Source organism: Mesoplodon bidens, assembly GCF_964165515.1.
Source record: "Mesoplodon bidens genome assembly, chromosome: 5".
NCBI classification, from domain to species: Eukaryota; Metazoa; Chordata; class Mammalia; order Artiodactyla; family Ziphiidae; genus Mesoplodon; species Mesoplodon bidens.
This window is the reverse complement of record NC_138161.1, coordinates 53,494,624-53,515,962: the sequence shown is the minus strand read 5'-3', so window position 1 is coordinate 53,515,962 and position 21,339 is coordinate 53,494,624. Positions and strand designations below refer to the sequence as shown.

Sequence of the window (21,339 nt, the reverse complement as noted above, 5' to 3'; positions counted from 1 at the left end):
AAGTGCTTCATCCTTTTCATTACTTGCTGTGCAGCAGATCGTCATTATATCATTTCACGACTCTTCAGGGAGTGTATAAATACATGTGCACAAATGAAAAAAAGTCTTATTATGGTGATCATCTTGTGTTGTTACTGATGGAGTTCCCTGTTACAGATAAGGATTTTGAAACTTGAAAATTCGTTTTCAATTTTTAGCTAAGATTTTTTTTTTTTTGGTATTTATGTATTTCCTTAACCGCCATCTTTTTTTCTTCCCTTTTAAAAGACAGGGTTGGACAGTTAGATCTGGTATTCTTGCTGTAAAGCTGAAAGCTTTTTAAACTGTTTTTGGGGGGGTGGGTCACGAGCATACCAGCTCTGAGGGACATCTGAGACATTTTGAATATGTAGACAGAGCTTTTAAAGAAAGGAATTGCTGTTCTCTTACATCAACCATGCAGACTTAGAAACAGACCTTAAAGGAAAACAGAGACATGTGTGTTCTCACTGTGTATCATTGTTACGCCCCCTCACATAGCTGTGAGGATTTGTCAGCAGTTTGTTTTGACTCACTATACCAAGGTGGGGGTGGTTTTGTGTGTTTTTGTAAGTTAACTAGTGTGGGATGTCAGTAATCTCAACTTTACCATTTTGATTGGCCATGATCCATCCATTTCTCAGGCCATATTTTAATGCTGAAACCTGCCCGGAAATCTTTGCCAAATAATTTCCTCTTCCTATAACTCTGGAGGTCAAAACCCGGTCCTTAAGATTATATCCTCTGTTTTGTTTCGTGTTGCCTCTGTGATGTCTTCACGGTATCTCCCCAAACTAATTTGGGAACCTCCCTCCTTGAGTTGTTCTTTTCCATTTATCTTAATAGTTCTTCTTACATAATACAATTTAATGTTATTTATTTTGGCAAGATTGGGGACACTCCCAAATCCACATTTCATTTCCAGGGTGGTGGTTTTAGACACAGATAACCACAGTAGATCTTTTTGATCGGGGATGAGGAAGTCTTTGGTAGCATCTGAATGGGTCTTCTGATTTCAGAAACCATTGACAGAGGGAAGGTGGCCTAGGCAGATCTGTCTTGACCCTTTTACTGTTTCCTTAGAGAAATGGCACTCCAGGAAGTTGTGCAACATGGTGGTCCTAGTACATCTTTGGCAGGACTTTATGGTTGGAAGGAAAAGTTTTGTAGATGAGACACAAAAGGCAAACAATATTTTCCTCTAGTCACCCAAAGTACCCATTTCATTTAAAGATCAGTGTGGATGTCTTTTGTCCCTGACAACTTTCCATTATGTAACTGCTCTTTATTTACTTCCTCTGCTATACGTGTGGCATCGTTCCCACAGCAAGTTAATGTCTTCTTAGTATGCATTTATTGTAAATTGTCATTTATGTGGGAGTAAAATAACTAGAATTCTTTCGCATTTTCAGTACTTGACATTTAAGAAAGAGACAGATGGCAAGTAAACAAGGTGAGAACGGGACTTTATTTGCTGTATTACAATCTCAGACTACTGTAAAGAATTTTAATTATATGTTATTTTAGGAAGTTTCCAATTCACTACAGGTCATTGAAGCTTTGACAGAAGCAGAATCTACTGCATGTAGTTGAGACTTCATGGGGAACTAGTAGGTTATATTTTTAAGAGTGTGAAAAGTTTTCTGGGTCCCAGTGTGCCTTAGAATAAAACTATTTTTCTATGTAATTTTAAATAATATTATTTTAAATTCCTAGTTGGAGTTCAGAATTAAGTTGGTTTAAACATTTTAAAATTCCTACTGATACCTTATCTCTCCTTTTTTAGTAAGCTCATGTTCATTTTTCTTCATGATGATGATTATTATTTTTTAAAACAAGGTTGTTTTATTTATTTATTTATGTGGACCATTTTTAAAGTCTTTATTGAATTTGTTACAATATTGCTTCTGTTTTAAGTTTTGGTGTTTTGGCCCTGAGGCATGTGGGATCTTAGCTCCCTGACCAGGGATCAAACCCACACCGCCTGCATTGGAAGGCGAAGTCTTAACCACTGGACCACCAGGGAGGTCCCCATGGTGATTATTTTTAATTTCCCATAGCTCTACTGGAGATTTTCTTCACTGTGAGATAGTAGTTGTTACAGATAATTCAAAATTCAGTTCTTCAGTTTTCACAAAGAATTTCTGTGAAATATGACTTGAGGTTTTTTTTTTTTTTTTTTTTTTTTTAGATTGAAGCTAGTTTTTAGAGCTATTCATGGTATAGGAAAATAAATTCATATATGATGCCTTTTTAGGTTATTCTTTGTAGAATTACCTATTTCTTTTCATCTGTACAAATAATATGAAGATCTTGGATAAACATTTGCTTCTCACCATTAAAATAAAAATAAAGAGCTGGTGCTGATAGTTCATAGAGGTTAACAAGTGATATGCAGAAGGCAGACTGTCCTTCAGTTGCAAAATGTTACACAGTGTACAACTCACTAGCTCTGGGGATAGCATGTATTCACAGTTTGGTGAGTAAGAAAAGCTTCCAATGAAAGGTCCAGTAGTTGACTTCCCCTCAAGAGGACAGCATTTCTGAAGAATGTAGAGCCTCTCTTGATATGGTAGTAGTAGTAAAGTTAAAATTGAAAATTGACTTTCTTTAATTGGTATACACTTAGAGAAAACATAAGAATTTTGAAAAAGACTGCATACATTATATGTTTCGTTTTGTTTTTTAACATGATTGAGTCCTTTTTGTTTCCTTCTCGTTTTGGGTTTGTAATTAATTTATATAGAGAATTTTGTGCTAAAGTTTGTTGTAGATACAGCATGATATCAATATTATGTAGCACCCCCCTCCCATTTAGTTATATTAACCTCCTGGTTTCTCTTCAATTGCTAGGAATATATTTATGCTTCCTTCAGCTCTTTTGTCGATTTAAGTAGCACTTAACATTGCTTATCTGAATAGTACCACCTACTGTGTACGACTATGTAAGAAATAGTGTCTTGGATTCTGAGTGAAAGCCTTGGAAAATTACCATCAGAAGGTCTGCTGTACCATTGCATATTAAGGAGTTTTAAGAACTATTTCTCCAGATGAAGTCAATACAGTAAAAGAAGTGCGGAGTCCTGACATTCTAGGCTTGATATTCCCTATGTAGTCTGTTCTTTTATTATTAGAGGTTAACCCAGTCCTTAACGTTTTGTTTTCAAATTTTTGAGCTCATTTTAATGTACAGTGAGGGTGTTTTGGTTGATATAGTTTATGATGAAGTAGAGTTAAAGATCTCTTTTGTGGTAAAAAAGAGAAAAAATCAGTAGTAAACCAGAAAGACTATTTTAATGGATAATTTGAGGAAGCCAGTTTATTCTGGACCTGGTAATCTTAAGATCTAGAAAAATAATAACTTTTCAGTTTTTTTTTTTAATTAAAGGTTTCACTTAATTATCAAGTTCTGATTCTTTTGGAATACTGGTCTTTAGTGATTGTTTAACTATTTCAGAGGAAACTTATATAAAGCATAGAATTTTCATTTTAAAATTTATGTTGCTCCAAGATTTAAAGAGAAAACTTATCTCTGAGTTGTTCATTACTGATGTCAGTAGATTTAAAAGAGAAGCATATCAGATTTTTGAAATTTTGCTGAGTAATAAAAATTATTTGAATTGTAAGGAAAATGCTTAAGAATGTGTCTTACTTTTTTTAAAAATCAGAATTAAACTCAAACATATATACTTACAATACCGAAAACAGATCTTAACAGCATTTCTTATTTAGAAAACGATATTGGTTAAAAGCAGAAAGAAAATATCCTACTAAGTGTTTGAAAGCCAAATGAGTTGTAAAAGGAGTAAAAATCACTAATTTTTATCTTGCATTAAAGTTTCCAATTTTGTCTTTAGTTTTAACTGGTCATGGAAGTTATAAGCCTATTTGTCCCAGAGAAAGGTGTTTGGTCTTTCACTATTCTTCTTGAAGCAAGAGTCTGGAACATTCTCCAGAACCATCATGCTGAATGAGTTGTCATTTTTATTAGCTGGCCTCAAAATCTATTCTCATTATACAAGAGTATCTGGTGGAAATGAATGGAAATTGATGGCTATAACCTTGAGTAATAACACTATGCAAAGCACTGTTTACTCATACGATTGGTTTATCTTTTATATTTCTTCATCCTTTGCTTTTCTAGCCCCATCTCAAATCAGTCTCCCTCAGGTCTTTTTGCTTTAGCCATTTACCATTTTTCAGTGTTTCAGGCCTGTAGAAGCTCCACATCCACAGCTTCATCTGCCTGAAATGTTTTCCACTATCTGTCTAACTCTTGCTCATCCTTTAGATTGTAACTTAAATGTCAGTTCCTCAGAGAGGCCTTCCTTGACCGATCACTCTAAATTATTTTGTACATTATTTTCTGTCGTGGTCCTCTATTCTCTTCTTTCCAGATCCTATCATAAACCATGTATAATGTTCTTTCTTTTCTTCACTGCTCTCTCCCCGGTGCCTACTCCAGTTCCTACACATAGTAGGTACTCAATACCTGTGTATTAAAGGAATGAGGGGTGAATATACACTAATCTCAACCTATATGCTATTTAAGCAGCATCATGAAATTGTAGGCATCGTTAAACCTATACCCAGACAGGAGCTGTCACTGATTTTTTTTTTTTTAATACATTTATTTATTTATTTATTTATTTATGGCTGTGTTGGGTCTTCGTTGCTGCGTGTGGGCTTTCTCTAGTTGCGGTGAGCTTGGGCTACTCTTTGTTGCTGTGCGCGGGCTTCTCATTGTCATGGCTTCTCTTGTTGTAGAGCATGGGCTCTAGGCATGCAGGCTTCAGTAGCTGTGGCACGTGGGCTCAGTATTTGTGGCTTGCAGGCTCTAGAGCGCAGGCTCAGTAGTTGTGGCGCACGGGTTTAGTTGCTCCGTGGCATGTGACATCTTCCCAGGCCAGGGCTCGAACCCATATCCCTTGCATTGGCAGGCAGATTCTTGGCCACTGTGCCACCAGGGAAGCTCCTGACATTGGTTTTTATTGTTGTTATTCTATCTAGTTTTATTTTCTTTCTGGTAATGGAAGGAGAAATTTAATAGTTATTAAGCTGGAGAAATTGAATTAAATTGGGCTTGTTAATCTTGTTATGGTCCAGAGATACTTCTTTTAATCAGTTGAGGATTATATTTTCATGTGACATTCTAGAAATGATGAAAAGGGCCTTGGAGCCACATGCATCACTCTTTTTGCCTGTTGATCCATAATTAGAACCAGGGTCCAGAATCTGTTTTAGCATAGAACCAAATAGCACAAAAACCTCAGATTTACAAGTGAAACCACTTTCCACATATTTAATTATTTATTGTACTTTACTGCTTAAAATTAGCATATTTAAAAGTTTTACTGAGAAGCATGAAACTGGAACCTGATGCATCCATGTTATGTTTCTTCTTAATGCAAATTAAATAAAATTTCAAAATCTCTGTGACAAAAGCACTATGGGGTAATTTCTTGGTTATAACTCTGAAGTTAATGAACATAATATTATGAATATATACAGGGGTCTTTGGCACACACCTCTCTTCATGAAACAGGTGGATAGTATTCAAGTGTTACTTTATACCTTTTTGAAAGAATTGCCATCTTTTAAGAAAATAATTATATCATGCCAGATTATTTTTTTAATAATTTTTTATTTTACTGGTTCCTTGTTTCCAGGTATATCAACCTGAAACACTTTGACTAGCTTTTTGGTTTCCTCCTACTTTTCTGAACCATATTCTGTACCTCCAACCATTACTCAATATCTCATACAGTATTCCCTCTTTATAGCTTTGTTTATTTGGTACTCTTAATTTGAAACAGTTTAAAAAGAAAATCATGTTACTCTCTTGCTTACTTTTTTTTTTTTTTTTTTTTGCTGTACGCGGGCCTCTCACTGTTATGGTCTCTCCCGTTGAGGAGCACAGGCTCCGGACACGCAGGCTCAGTGGCCATGGCTCACGGGCCCAGCCGCTCCGCAGCATGTGGGATTTTCCCGGACTGGGGCACGAACCCGTGTCCCCTGCATCAGCAGGCGGACTCTCAACCACTGCGCCACCAGGGAAGCCCTCTCTTGCTTACTCTTGAATAACATTTAAACTTAAGGCTTACTGTCTGATTTCAATTCCTGGATTGTGCCAAGATCTTCCTACCTTGTTGCCTCTTCAGGTTGCTTCCACTTCCTGAAGAGCTCTTCCCCTGAGTCTTCACATTTTTAGAGGAGGGGCAAAGATCCAAGTGTAAGTATCACCTCCTTAGATGGGTCTTATTTGCCCACCCAATCTAAAATAGGTTTTCCCACCCAATTAGTATTTTGAATGTTTGCTGATGGTTTCTTTCTTTTCCCAAGTGTGTTACCTATCTTTCAAGGTATAATTGAAGTTCTTAATCCTGAAGCATTTTCTGAATAATTGAGTGCTAGAATTTGAGTTTTTTGAAAAAGCTTTTACTATTTGTCAGAACATGGTAGTTGGTAATGTAGAAGCAGAGTTCTATCTTGGTTCTTCAATGTACTGTATCTAGTTGAGGGACATTTAGGGTCCTCCAGACTCACAGGAGGGCACCTGAGCTGACTTGGGGGTCAGGGAAGACTTGGGTGGAGAGTTATGTAGGAGTAGCAGTTAGATACAGGCAGGGCGAGAGTGTCATGGAAGACATTTTAAAGGAGTGGGAGGTCACACCTAGCTGAGAGTGTGAGAAAGCATATTGTGTTGGGGTTCCCAGGTATTATGTATCTCAGCAGGGTGGGAATCTGGTGATTTTGGTTACCTTTTTATACTTTTCTTTTTCTCTTCTGATTTTTCAACCACGCGCATGGTTATGTTTCTGATGAGGGGTAGAGGGGAGAGTATACATCAATAAGAAAAGAAAGAATGGAAATTAATAGTGTACCATACAATTTCATATTTAAATGACTAAGTTTTGCATTTTGGGTATTCACTGTTATTTGTTCATTTTGAAGTTTGGTGTTACTGATTAGTACGTTTGGTGCTTCACTTGTTTCAGCTTTGTACTAGATCACATGCCATATGCACACTGGGCACTCAGTGAACACCTAAAAGAATCGACCCAGATTTTGAGAACAGAGTTTGACTTTTAAGTTTGGTGAGTTTTCTTCATTGTGCCCTAATTGAATGTCCAGTAGACGTTGCACTTCCCATTAGGCTCCTCCTGAGATAAGTGTTTGATTATATGCAGGTGTGTGTCTTACTTTGCTACCCTAAAATGGTTTTGTCTCTGAAATGATATAATCAGATATTTTACTGTCTTATAACTTCAACTTTAAAATTTAATCTTAGACTGCAGGGTTGTTTGCTTGTTTGTTCTGAAACAAACTTTGAGAGACAGAGATGGTTCCTTAAAAGAAAAAAAATGTAGTTCTTATCTGTGTCCTCTCTCTCTCATCAAGATCTGATTGATCTTTCTTGTTATTATGTGATGCTTCATATGATTGACCCTGTATCAAGGTTACCATCACATTCCCTCTCAGAAGAAAAACATTCAGATCCTTGTATTGCTGATTCAGGGGAGGTATTATATACAGAGGAAAAGCCTTTGATAGGAAATGTTGCTTCCTCTAGGAAATGAAGTACAAGGATCTAAACGTCTGTCGTATAGACAAGGGCCAACCTTATTAGGCAATTTTGGACACGTATTCAATGGCTTTATTTATTTATTTTAAATTTATTTATTTATTTATTTATTTATTTTTGGCTGTGGTGGGTGTTTTTGCTGCGCATGGGCTTTTTCTAGTTGTGGCGAGTGGGGGCTACTCTTCGTTGCGCTGCACGGGCTTCTCACTGTGGTGGCTTCTCTTGTTGCGGAGCACGGGCTCTAGGTGCGTGGGCTTCAGTAGCTGTGGCACGCGGGCTCAGTAGTTGTGGCTCATGGGCTCTAGAGCGCAGGCTCAGTAGCTGTGGCGCACGGGCTTAGTTGCTCTGCAGCATGTGGGATCTTCCTGGACCAGGGCTCGAACCCATGTCCCCTGCATTGGCAGGTGGATTCTTAACCACTGCACCACCAGGGAAGCCCTCAATGGCTTTATTAGAAGGCTCTTCCCATCATGATTTTTGACGAATTATACAGTGATCATACCACAGACAGTCTTAAAAGTTGTTTTGATGTTGACAACAATGCATTATGGTGGAGGCGTAGAAAGTACAGATTATAACCGTAAATTGTTGCTCTCTTACTTGTTTCTTAACATCTAAAGCAGTAGAATTCCTGAGTAAGTGTTCCAGTGAAAATGGCGGCAAGTCAACTACATTTGATTGTTAGGGTTCTTGGGTTTACAGGTGTGCTAACTACATAATTACATATGAAACGAGATATCCCTTTAAGTCAAAACTGTCAGTATTTGAAGATAGCATTTCAAGTACTGTTATTAGGGCTGCATTGATTTAAATTTTCAGCAGTAATAAATAATTTGCCCTTCTTGTAATGGCTTTCAACAGCAGGAATTTCTCCTACAGGGGGATGATCAATAAATGTGAAGAAATATTTCCAAAATCATAATAATGTATCTTAAAAATTTTTATGTACTATGCTAGACTAAGTGACAGGAAATTTTAAACGAAAGTAAATGCTAACTAACTTTGAAAGAATTTTCTTTTTAGAATTTAGTTTCACCCTAAAGATAGTTTGGGAGAATTGTGAAGTGACACAGGGTTAGGAATTACTACTGATATTGAGTCTTATTCCCATAGAAATGGAGAAGAAAGAGATAGAGAATTTTGATTTTAGAAGGAGATCTTCCATATCATGCAGACAGCTGCAGTTTTGTGTGTAGGAGTTGATCTTCTGCCTTCACTATGAGAAAACAACCGTATAGACAAACAGTATTCATTATATCTGTTTCACCTGAGTATTTGATGCTAAAGTTTGTCATAAGCTCCAAAACCAGATTGAAAAAGTTACCTCTATTTCCTGAAGTAGGCATATTTCATGAGCTTTATAAAAATGGTATTTTAAAACATTATTTTATCATTACATTAGGGGATATTACAGTGTCTCTTTAGCAGTTACTACAGAGGGGGATAGGAGAAAAAAATTGATTGTTACTTAAATTGTTCTGTGTTTGCAGGAAGACTATAACTTAAAAAGAATTGCAGCACGTTGTTCATGTTAAATTTTCTGGTCTAGAAATTTGGCATAGAAGTTCCCTAGAAGCTTCTGTTCCATTGTGGTTGAAATGTTTTCTCACCTTTTTGAACTACCTCATTACTGCTGATGTAGGTGAGATCTTGAAATGTGCCTGGAGAAAGTGGTGTAAAACTTCCTTTGACCTTTTCTGGACTCAGGGCTAAGATACCTTAGACCTGCTGCTTATTTTTAAAAATCCACGTAGGTTGTGTTCAGATGAGAAAGTTTATTTAAGAAACTTCAGGGCTTCCCTGGTGGCGCAGTGGTTGAGAGTCCGCCTGCTGATGCAGGGGACACGGGTTCGTGCCCCGGTCTGGGAAGATCCCACATGCCGCAGAGCGGCTAGGCCCGTGAGCCATGGCCGCTGAGCCTGTGCGTCCGGAGCCTGTGCTCCGCAAGGGGAGAGGCCACAACAGTGAGAGGCCCGCCTACCGCAAAAAAAAAAAAAAAAAAAAAAGAAACTTCAATTTATGTTTTATGTATAATCATCTTTTGCTTCTAAATTTATCACGGAAAGAAAGGTAGAGGGTATTTCGCCCTGGGGTCAAGAGTAATGTTATTTAAGCTTATTGATGCATATTTGTGTGTTTTCTATTCTATGCTAAAAAGAGCTTGAAACTAAAGTGGGAAAATATCCATTTTGGTGGTAGTTTTAAAAGATGTTTAGTATTGGGCTTCCCTGGTGGCGCAGTGGTTGAGAGTCCGCCTGCCGATGCAGGGGACACGGGTTCGTGCCCCTATCCCGGAAGATCCCACATGCCGCGCAGCGGCTGGGCCCGCGAGCCATGGCCGCGGAGCCTGTGTGTCCGGAGCCTGTGCTCCGCAACGGGAGAGGCCACAGCAGTGAGAGGCCCGCGTACAGCAAAAAAAAAAAAAAAAAAAAAAAAGATGTTTAGTATTTCATACAATCCTACCTTTAATGTAGTTTGGCTTCTCTCTTAATATGTTTTTTCCTTTAAGGAAAAGTGTTCTAATTTGGCTTAATTCACTCAGTGAAACTTCAATTAATATCTAGTGAAAATTATTTTGTAGTTTCCATTGTCATCTCTATTTAAGACTGTTAAGTGTTCCGAAAATTCATTTTGCTCCTTTCTTTCATTGTATGTTCCCCCATTTTTATCCACCCATAGTAAAGAGTATTTCCTGGGCTCGCGTGGACCTGATGCGGCCTTGTGAGTAAGTTCTGACTTATTGGATGTGAATAGAAGTGAGGCTTCTAGATCATGTCCTTAAAGGGAGGCCACATGCCCTCCTCTCCCCGCTTTTCCTGCTCCCTGCTGACTACAGTGGTTTTGAGTCATCTTGGGCCACGGGGAGGAGAGCTATGGCATAGGAATGGCCAAACCCCAAGAAAAAAGGAGCCTCAGTCATTCACCACCTCGTAGACTAGAGCTGCTATACTTTTAGGTGAGAGGGAGAGGAACATCAGTGGAAGCTGCTACTATTCTGTATCTCTTTCACACCCAGCCAAAACTGTATGCTAAAAGTCACCTCCGTGCTGAAAGTGTTCACTGCTTCTGCCGCATTACTTTGAGATTTAAGTTCCACATTTGTTTAATAGTAATAAGTGAAGTCATGGCCATTTGAAATAAAGCTTTATTAACTGTGCTTTGCTTCGTTAAAAGCAAGCGCTGGATTCATGCTAATAAGACTCTTTAATGTTATATTGTTGTGATTTATATTATACACTTACTCTATTGTATGTTAAACGAATTTATGACCATCCCTGTGTTGGGTTTTATGACGCATGGAGGGTTAAACAGGATAGTGTCTATCGATGGTCCAGATTTCCTGTGTTTCTGTCTTTGTGTCTGCTTTACTATACCTTCCTTCCTTTATCTGTGTCCCCAAGTCTTTCTCTTCCCCTTCTCCATTTGGCCGGTGTCCGGGGAGGCTCTGGTGCGGCTCTGCCTGGCCAAGTTCACTAGGGCTCTAGGATCTTAATAGAGACCAGGTGCCTGGCCCTATTTCTGAACACACACACACTGGTGAAATTCAGTTACTTGCTTGGGGGGTTTGCAGGCTTATACTATAATGGATGGAAAAGTGCCCCGTGCTTTACAACCTTTTAGATTAAATAATACCACTTACAGGAAATTGTGAATGTTATAGGAACCACCTTCTGTGTGGGAGATGAGTAGTAGGAAAAAAAAGTTTCAAAATGATGAGTGAGAAATTTTCAGAAAGCATTGTTTGGTTTGTCATGTTCAGTCCAAAAGGCAACTTACATCCTCTTACTGGGGACGTGATACAGCTTCACTGAATGATCTGGTTCAGTCTCAAGCAATTTAGTTATGTTTCATTACGTTAAAATACTCTGTCCTTGCAGAATCATCGAAAATTACGTGTGAAGCTCTAGGTGGGGAAAGCTGAAAGGAGGGCAGTGTTATATGACAAGAACGACCCACGTGCTTCTGCCAATGTTCTTTCCAGTCTCTATATTTATGGCCGTGCCAGATTCCATCGCATTCTGTATGCGTATCTATAACTGCACGCAAATACCAGGCATCTTGCATTTTAAAGAAAACCAGGGAATGGCCACGTGTAATCTTACCTGCCTATGATTCATTCACATTTTGGAATTCATTTTATATATGAATGGAAAAGAAGGAACATTTCCTTCCATATCAGTCTGTAAAAACCTTCACGCACTATAGTCTATATCCTGATCCTTGGAGCAATATTGAAAACCTCTTGTTTCTCTGGAGCCACTTACGGACCATTGCTCTTTTTACTTGCAAACAGTTTTCCTGTCAAGGCTTCCACAGTCTTCCAACTCCCATTGAAGGCACAGCCTTGGAGATGTCAATATCCGTCTTCATAGCGTGCTCCACACTGTTTAAACGGAACTTCGCCCCACAATCTTGTTTGCACTTCAGATGTTACCTTCATTCTAGGCAGCTGTAATTCTCACCTGGTTGACTTCATTCTCAGGAGCTCTTATCATTATTCCACTCAGCCATGTGTACCCCTGGCCAAGTCATGCTACCCTCAGGAATCCTTAATCCCAAAATCTCATTCTGCAAGCACACCCCGAGTCCTTCTACCTTTCTTATTTCCTTGTACCCATGAAATCTGCTCTTAAATTTCATTGGTGTTCTCCGTTATTCCTATGGCTTTCTCTGGTCTCTCGATTGTCTTCAGGCTTCATTCATTTCCGTACCCATTTTGGATTCCACTAATCATTAGCCACACAGATATGAGTTCAAACTCTAGCTCTCCAAGTGACTAACTGTGTAACTTACATAATTTACCTAACTTATCTGTGTCTCAATATTCTTGCTTGTAAGAAGGATATTATAATATCCATCTTGTGGAGTGGTTGAAAGTATAGTGTATAGAAAAATGTTGGTTAATTGCCTAATATAGTTCAAGGCCATTAGTTGTTATTAATGTGGGCTGCTTTTATCTTTAATATTATTTGAGGGAATGATAAAAGCTGATGAAAAGGTGAATGAAGTTGGGGACAAAATAATGGAGAGTTAAGGAATATAGATTTGATTTTACAAAATAATGGAGAGTTAAGGAATATAGATTCGATTTTACAAACGCTGTGGAGAACTATTGTAGGTTCTTCAGCAGTGAAGTGGCACCATTTAAAATTCATGTGAAAGGTTACTCCAGAACAGTTTGTGTGATTGTGATAAAGACTAGAGAACAGAGTAGGAAATTTGTTGGATTGTGTACTGGAGCTGTGATGTTTCCAGGTTAGTGTATCTTGTTTCATACTTTACCTTTTTAAAATTTAGATCATGTTTTATACTGTATTGTTACATTTTGTACCACATGGCTTTATTACTTCTTTATGAATGACTTAGTAGAGAACATTTTACATATGTAGTAAATGTGAGTTTATTTCTGTAGTCAAGGAGATAATGGATTTCTTTTGAAGTATGTACTATCTTGTTGCCCTAATTGAGTTGTACAATGAACTTGAGTCTCCATAAATAAAACTGGGGACAGGTCATGCTGGAGCCATTTAAAAGCCCAAAGTGCTTGGCTTTAAATTTCCAAAGCATTTAGATTTGTTGTTTAGGTGCTAAGTCAAAGCAGTCTCCTCAGGAATTTCAGTCTTATTAAATTGATATTGTCTAATTTCTATGAATTTATATGTTACCAAAATACTCTCAATGGTGCCATTCAGATTTGAAATGAAATATGAGTGGAAAGATTGGGGTTCACTTGATGATGTGGTACATTGTTTATTATACTGGAGAGTGAATGCTTATCATCAGCCTAGGATTAGTGACATCATACCTTCTTATACTGTTGTCTTCACACATTTTCATCAGGAACAGTCAGTGAGAAACAGATAAGAATTTTAACTAATGGCAAGTACTTTGTACCTTTAAAACACTTTACTAAGGAGTTGTTTTTAATTTGAAAACTGAGTTGATACATGGCAGTAAACTCTGCTGTTGTTAATTTACCTTACTCGCAAACTTTTATGAATTCATGTATTTACTCATTGGTTCCTTCAATGTCATTTGTTGAGCACCTTCTCTGTCCTGGCCCTGTTTTAGTTACACAGGATAATTATGAATTGTTGAGCCTGATTCCTCTTCCATATGATTTAGACAGTAGACAGAAAATACCTGGAAAACTAAACAGTATGTGCATTTTGCTTTGAATGTTTTTTTCTTCTCCTCTTCCTTCTTCCCTTTGCCCTCTTCCTCTCCTTCTCCTTTCCATCTCAGTTCCTCCCTTCTTCCCCATCTCAGGGTTCAAGGAGATGAGGACATGGGAACTTGGAGTGGAAGATTGATTTAAGTAAACTATTTTCCCGCCATGAGTTTGAATCTCGGCATAGTGTCTGATAAGCCATTATCTGCAAAACTGAAAGGAAGAGATGACCATGACTAGACTGGTCCCTTCATCCAGCTCTTGTCTGGTGAGGGCTCTCAGGGCACCAGTTATTCCAGGCACGAGGATTCACTGGTGAACAAACCGACTGTGGCTCCCATCCTCGTGGAGTAGACATTCTAGTGGGGGAGGCAGACCACGAAATCAACACACAGAACATGCTAGAATCTCAGTTAGGGGTACGTTCTGTGAAGAAGAGTAATCTCTAGGATAAGGGGCTAGATGGTTATACTCTAGGATTGTGGGCATGGCTCTGTCATTTCCTAACATTTTCCCAAGTGTGGGGATAGGTCCTCTTCTTGTGAGTCTGAGAGGGAGAAGGTAGAAGAGTGAAGTCTCCCTCTCAGGGGTGGTGTGTAGTGCAAGGACGTTGGAGGCTGCCCCTGCTTTCAGTGCCCTTGCTATGCCATCAGGGTCACTGTATCAGGCTGAGCTGTCGGCTTCTCCATTTCCACCACCTGGACGTCCACAGTTGGTATAAAAATCCTCTTTTAAGTTGTTATTACCTTAAGCCAGTTGTGAGTAAGAATGGGCTAGGTGATGGGCACCAGGGAAGGGTACAAAGAAGAAAGGGGCCCAGAGAGTGGAGGGTGGAATTCACTAAAGACAGCCTGAGTCTACTTCATGGTTGCCCTGAACCAAGGCTGTGTTTGTGCTATTAAACCCTCTTAAGCTGACAGAAATATGTGGCAGTTGGTTTAGTTTCTATTTATTTATTTATTTATTGAAGAATAGTTGATTTACAATATTGTACCAGTCCCAGCTGTACCGCATGGTTCAGGTTCTAGATACATGTTTGTTAACTACAGTAGCTTGGACAGCAGAACACCAGCCTGTTGTCCATTGTACATGCATAAGCAGGGAGGTGTTTTGACATTTGAATTCAAGGCTGTGGTTACAGCCTCCACAAATTGTACCCTTTGCAAGGCCCCTTACACATAAACTTGCCTTTTAAAGAGAGAAGATTGGAGCTACTTCACATTCATCCCTGGAGAGTGAGCAGGACTGTAGAGGGAGTTCCAGTGGATTTGACAACCCGCAAATCTGGAGTTTGGGGAACACAGGAAGAAAACACCTGTAGGCTTAAGTTTTCAGATTCCCAATTAATTGCATACTCCTCTGAAGACTGGTGATGGGGAGGAGAGTTATGAAAGAGGGGGAGTTTCAGGGAACCTCTGAGTTCAAAAGGTAAAGTAGGAACAGAGACCATACGGGGAGAAGGGGGGAGAAAGAAGCTTACTTGGTTCTTTTTAAAGAAGAAAGTGAAGCCTGGTGGGAAGATGGAGAGCCAGCTATTTAGAATTAGTAGTAGGGCCAGAGTTGGGGTGGGGGAGGCACTGAAGAAGGTGAATAATGGAGAAATGATGAGCGTGGAAGTTCAAGGGCACCCTGCAGGGTGCTTTTTACCCTGAGCTGGGGAGAAGTTCTGGACTCAGAGTTCAGGAGACCTTGGGAAGTTATGGAGCTCAGCACAGGAGGAGATTAGTTGCAACTTGAAACAAAGAGGGTAATTGTGACCAAGACAGAAAAGCATCCTCCTTTCAAAGGTCAAGATCACTGAGGTTCATGGCTCACTCCATGTTGGGCAGTGAAAGAGTAACCCAGTAGGAAAGGCAGTAATAACCTGTTTATCAAAGTGTGCAGGCAGCTGAATGGGGGGGGAGGGATTTGGAACAGACTGATTGATTTGGAAGTAGGATACAAGCTAATCACGTAACATGAAACCTTCCATGTGTTTCTTACTCTGATTACTTTGAACTCAAGGTTTTCTTGGAAGGTAAAAGTAGTTTGTGGATCTGAAAATGTCTGTATTGAACTCCTGTGGCCCGGAAGGGGGCCTGGGGTAGCAAGAGAGATGCAAATCCTAGTGGTTCTGTCGGGAGGGGAAACCGTGCTTCTCGCCCTTTCCCTTTGTGGTGTGAATGGAAGGGCTCCAAGAGAAGCAGAGATGCGATCAGGCCAGGGAGCCTTCTGTTCTGTGTGGTTTTATTTGTCAGAGACACTGATCATAGCCAGAAACAGCTGTTTCAGTGAAGTTCAAACTTGCCATCTATTTTTGGTAGGAGCAGGAAGAATGTCAGAGGCGATGTTTGAATTTTAGGGCCTTTTATAAGGGCCTAAGATAAAGCTATTTAGACCTTCCATCCTCTATCATTTCACTTATCAAATTCAAGCACAGCCTTTTAATTTCAACACACTTAGCTTCTGGAGATGAATAGGGCATTGAACGGGTTCTATAAACAAGTACATTTCTGAGCCATAAACAGAAACACAAGCAGCACAAATAGAGCATGTCAGCAAGACAGGGGATGTGATGAGAGGGACAAGGCAGGAGAGCTTTCCTTGCTCCAATCTGGGGAAGCAGCTCTGTTGTCTTTGATTTAAGGAGCAGTGAAGTTATAAATCAGAAAATGCTGATGTACCTAACCACCATTAGTCAGGCCTCCAGACAGTGCTACGGGGGTGATGATATATGAATAATATTATAGGTTGATTAAACACATGTTGCTTTTTAAAGAAACCACAAGATGGAGAGGCAAAACAAAATGGATAGAATTGTTTGGGTACTAAGAATAGCAGAGGAGACTGAAGAAAATTTTAAATCCTATCACATGGGAGGTTTATTTTTCCATCCTTCTCTGAAAGGGTCCTACTCTTATCCTCTCACTCTATTTTAGATTTAATTTGTTTGTTTACTTTGGCTCTGAGTGTGCCTTGAAGAGATACCACCCCCCAGCAAATGTAACTGAGTGAGAACATTATTTTAGTTCACTCTCAAGGGGAGGAGATATTCAGGGTACCCAAAATTGAGAGTCCCAGTTCATTCCAAAATTAACCATGGAAAGACTTAGCGTCTTTGCCTGGTCACATGCTCATCCTGAGCATCAGACCTGAGCTACTGGAGTTGTTAAAGAATTAGTCGGCCTGAGAACTCTTAAGGCATTTTGTTTCTTTCGTATTTACCAGCTTTTCTTGAGCAGTTTTCCCGTGCCTCTTGCGTTTAGAAATATTTTACGTTATCCCATTCAAAAGTGTAATTTGTTGTTAAACAGGTCAAACACCTGTGACCTACGTGCGCGTGCACACACACTATTCATATGTAAATGCACGTGAATAAAAATAATTATAAATAAAAGTTGTAATTGTAACTTATAGCAAATGACAAAGAATCAGTTAAAGAAATTATCCGTCAATACGATGGAAATTTATGTTTGTAAAAATAGAGTTGTATCTATATTTGCTGGTATAGAACAATTTTTAAAGGTTTTACAAAAATAAAAAGGAAATGAAACAAGATGCAGACAAATGTGTTTCGTATGGTGACATGATGTGAACAGGAATATGTATACAGACAGACAGGTTCACATCTATGCTTCTTTATATTTGGACCGTGAAAAGAGGTGAGAAGGGATGGAGTCATGACCTTGGAAATGAGAAGCTCTGTTTCTTCCTCTGAGTTAGGAGGGAAGAAGAAGTCGAGTAAAGATACAGAGAAATACTGAAATACTGAAAAATTAGTTGAGGAATAAAAGAAGGGAAGTTAGTACAAATCCTGTGTGTGTGTGTGTGTGTGTGTGTGTGTGTGTATATATTTAATGCACATTTTAATTCCTGGGAATCTAGAGAAAGCAGTGTCATCGGTGAGATGATTGCAGCACCTTCTCATATGTTCACGGAGGAGAGTACAAACACATACTAGCGTGCTGAAGTGCTACTGACCTTTGCAAATCAGTTTCTTTTTTTACCTGCCTTGCAGAAAGTTTCTTTTCTTTCTTTGCAGTAACATTTATATGAATCTGTACTCTGTGAAATTGCATCATCCTGTCTATAGATTGTTCTTTGGGATAGGATACTGCCTATTGGTAGAACTAGAAAGGGCTTATTGGTTAGTCATTTTCTCTGGCATTTGGCTTTTAGGAAGGTGAATGTGTAAACCTTTGAACTGTTTGGCTCTGAAATATTGATGGATCTCTTAGGCAGATATCTAGTATTTGAATAGTAGGTTATGTGTCACTGATCTTTAGGGGACTAGGATTCTGAATAATGTTAACGAGGCACCTAAATTATTTTGTGTTTGTATGTAAGGGACAGAATGACTACCCAGATCAATTTTCTGAATCCCATAAAATTAAGAAAATAGAAACAATGGAATATTTAGTTCTTACTTGACATTTGTATAAAAATTTAAATGCTGGTGATCACTTCATGTCCTACCTTTAAGGGATAGGTAAACTTTAACCTGGATCTTATGAACCTCTATTAAAATAGTTGGATTATTGGTTTTCTGAAGTTAAAATTTCTCTTCCCCTATTAAAGAACAAAATAGAATGGGGAGTAGCAGGGATGGAAAACAAACTTTCTGGGACTTTTTAAGCCATGTGAATATTCATCTTATTAGTTCTGTTGAGTTTCTTAGTGGGGCAAAGTCTGGTTTTTCTGTATGTATTTTCTTGATTTTTATGGTACAAAATTCTTTAAAATTATCCTAAAGAATTTCTTTCTGTACTTGTTGAGGTTTCACATTTTTAAATTTTGTGTATGTGTGAGAGTCAAATAGCTTAGTTATGATGATGGGTTTAGAACAAATGTGTTGATGTTTTCTCTATAAGCTGGAGCAGGTTGTTTTCCTGCATTACTGCAAGACCAAAGAAGGGGGTGAGTCGGGGCAGCGGGGAGAGAGCTAACTGCTGATTGATGAGGATGAACTTTGATATCTTAAGCATGCATTTATATATGACAGTTTTTTTTCTTAGAGTCAAATTATATGTCACTTCTCCCACCCCCCCTCACCAATCTTGCTTCTACTACTTTAAACTTTTTCTGCTGCCTGCTTCTTTCTGAACCCTAATATAGTTTTAGCATCAGTGGATTTCATGTATAAAGATAACATTTTCATTTTAGGAATATTTTTTCTATGTAATAATAGGAAAATAGTGTATCAACAGAATTTTGGAATTGTTTGCTATTCTATAGGTAGGGTGAGTAAAACTGAAAGGTAACGTGGTATCCATTTAAAGAATTTTGCAGTATAGCCATTTAGTGAAAATGACCTTGTATTTCTAGAAATGAAAGTTGAAACTTTTCAGGAGCAAGGAAACAAAGACACAAGAAACACAACAACAAAAAACTATACTGTTGATTAGTTCTGAAGTTGAGTTGTAAAACCCTTCAGGAGTGTAGAAACCAAGCAGTATTACCTACTTTCACCCCATTATGTATTTTTGAGTTTATTAATTTGACTTTCTGAGAAACTTCATGCCTCGACTTTAAATATTTAAATGTATACTTTTCAAGTGGTTTTCATAATGGTTGACTGTACTTAGCTGATATATGAGTCTAGACTTAGTCAAGTTATATCTAACATCTTGCCCAGTATGTTGAAAGCATAATGGAGTTACTGGTTACATGTAAGTAGAAGGATTCCTGTTTTGCAGATTGACAGGTGCAGTTATGAGGTTAAGTCAGAGCTAAGTTGAAACAAACTTTTTCATTTTCCTTTTGCTCACGAACATAACAGGTTTCTCTGAGAATTTTTTTTTACAAGTCAGTAGCACAGGGCTTATCCTCACTTTTCTAAATCTAAATCTCTAGTCTTTAATTTTTCTGTACCTTACCCTATACTTCATGAACTACTAAAGCTCTTAAAGTGATAGAGGAGCTTAAAATAGCTGTATACTTTATTGTTTATAATTGTTTAAATAAAACTAACCTTCACAATTATCCATTTTTCTAAACTTCTATAGGCTTTTCATATTTTAATTTATTAGTTAAAGAATTCTTAGTTTCTGTTGTGTTTAGAATTATTTAAACAGTATTTGCATTAAATTCAGTGGTAATGCACAGTTGAATTTATGGTATATTTATGATCAACAGTAATCAAAATCATACATAATTTTTTTTGCTTTTAATTTAAATCTGACTTTTAATTTATTGCCTTAATTTCAAAAATGTCAGTGCTGTTTCTCAGCATTTTTATGATGTACAAAAACTGTGTAATCATTGTGCTTTATTTTTAAATTGCTTTCTTTCAATAAGGAATACTATTATCATGAACACATTCCATTACCTTTTTAATGTTTTTCCAATTTCCCTAACTACATTGTAAATACCTGGAGATTTTATGTCTCAGCCATACTTTTGTCAGTATGGGAATATAATCTTAATAAATGTTGATTGTTGATGATGGTGAACTGTTAAAATTAATGGCTTATTTTCTATATTGAATTATTATGGAATTAAGTGTTTGTTTAAGTCTAGGGTCTGATTTTACAAGATTATACCTGTAAATACATTTTTATTATTACCAATTTATTAGTTTCCATTCTTTGGAATAATTATTGTCTGAAGTTTTTTCAGAACAAGCTTTCACTAATTCTGACGAAGTTTGTGGTATTTTTTAAAAAGCCACTTTAGTAGTATTGTGACATATTTAAATGAAAGCACATGGATTTCTGGAAACCAGAATATTTAAACAAGAGATAATTTAATTAAACCTTTTGAAATAATAATTGTTTATTTTCACAAGTGTATTTTTATTCCTGGAAACAAGTTGCAGCATAATAACTTAAAATGATAAACTGATAGACATAAAACTTTAAGAAGGCAAATTAGATTTTTATTGGCTGTGACTGTGTTCCTTGCTTTATGTATATTTATATAGTACCTCAGACATCCACAATGCTTATTAAATACCAGTTTCTTCCTCACATCAACCTGAAAACTTACATTAGTCACTTTTCTGCCTGCCTTTATTGCCAAACCAGTGGTGCACACAACTCTTTAATTTTTCCTAAACAATGCCTTCTGTTATTTCTTGAATTTGGGCTTTGGTATATTCCCATTTTCAGAACTTGTTCTAAGATTTCCTTTGACCTTATGGTTCAACTCAGTGGCTTGGCCTCTGCAGCACCTCCTACTGCTTTTTGAAATATTCACATCTCTGGTTTTCAGTAATGTTTATCTGTCTCAATTCCTTTCTTAACTCTAAACTATTCCATCTGCATTCCTTTTGTTGGGTTCCTAAATGCTGGTACTCCCCAAGGCTCAGTCTTTGACTCGAATCTACCCTTTTCTTGGTGATTTCATTTAACTCTCAACCACCTTTGTCATGCTTATGGTTCTTTTGTCTCTCACTCTTTCCGTTCAACTTAGCTCTAGTTCCATATTGCCTATGAACATGTATGCTTGGAAATCATAACATTATCTCAAATTAATGGGCCTGAACTCCTCCTCTTACACCCTGACATCCTTGCTTCTGTTAGTGTCATCAAGCTTCACGTCATCTATGACTACTAATCCTTTTCATCTATTTCCCCTCTTCATG

At 37.9% G+C, this 21,339-nt stretch overlaps 1 protein-coding gene across 5 annotated transcripts in view; it reads left to right on the top strand.

Annotated features, from left to right (window-relative positions):
* Positions 1-21,339, top strand: part of CBLB (Cbl proto-oncogene B) — a 216,398-nt gene that overhangs the window by 28,445 nt on the left and 166,614 nt on the right. The window lies entirely within an intron of this gene.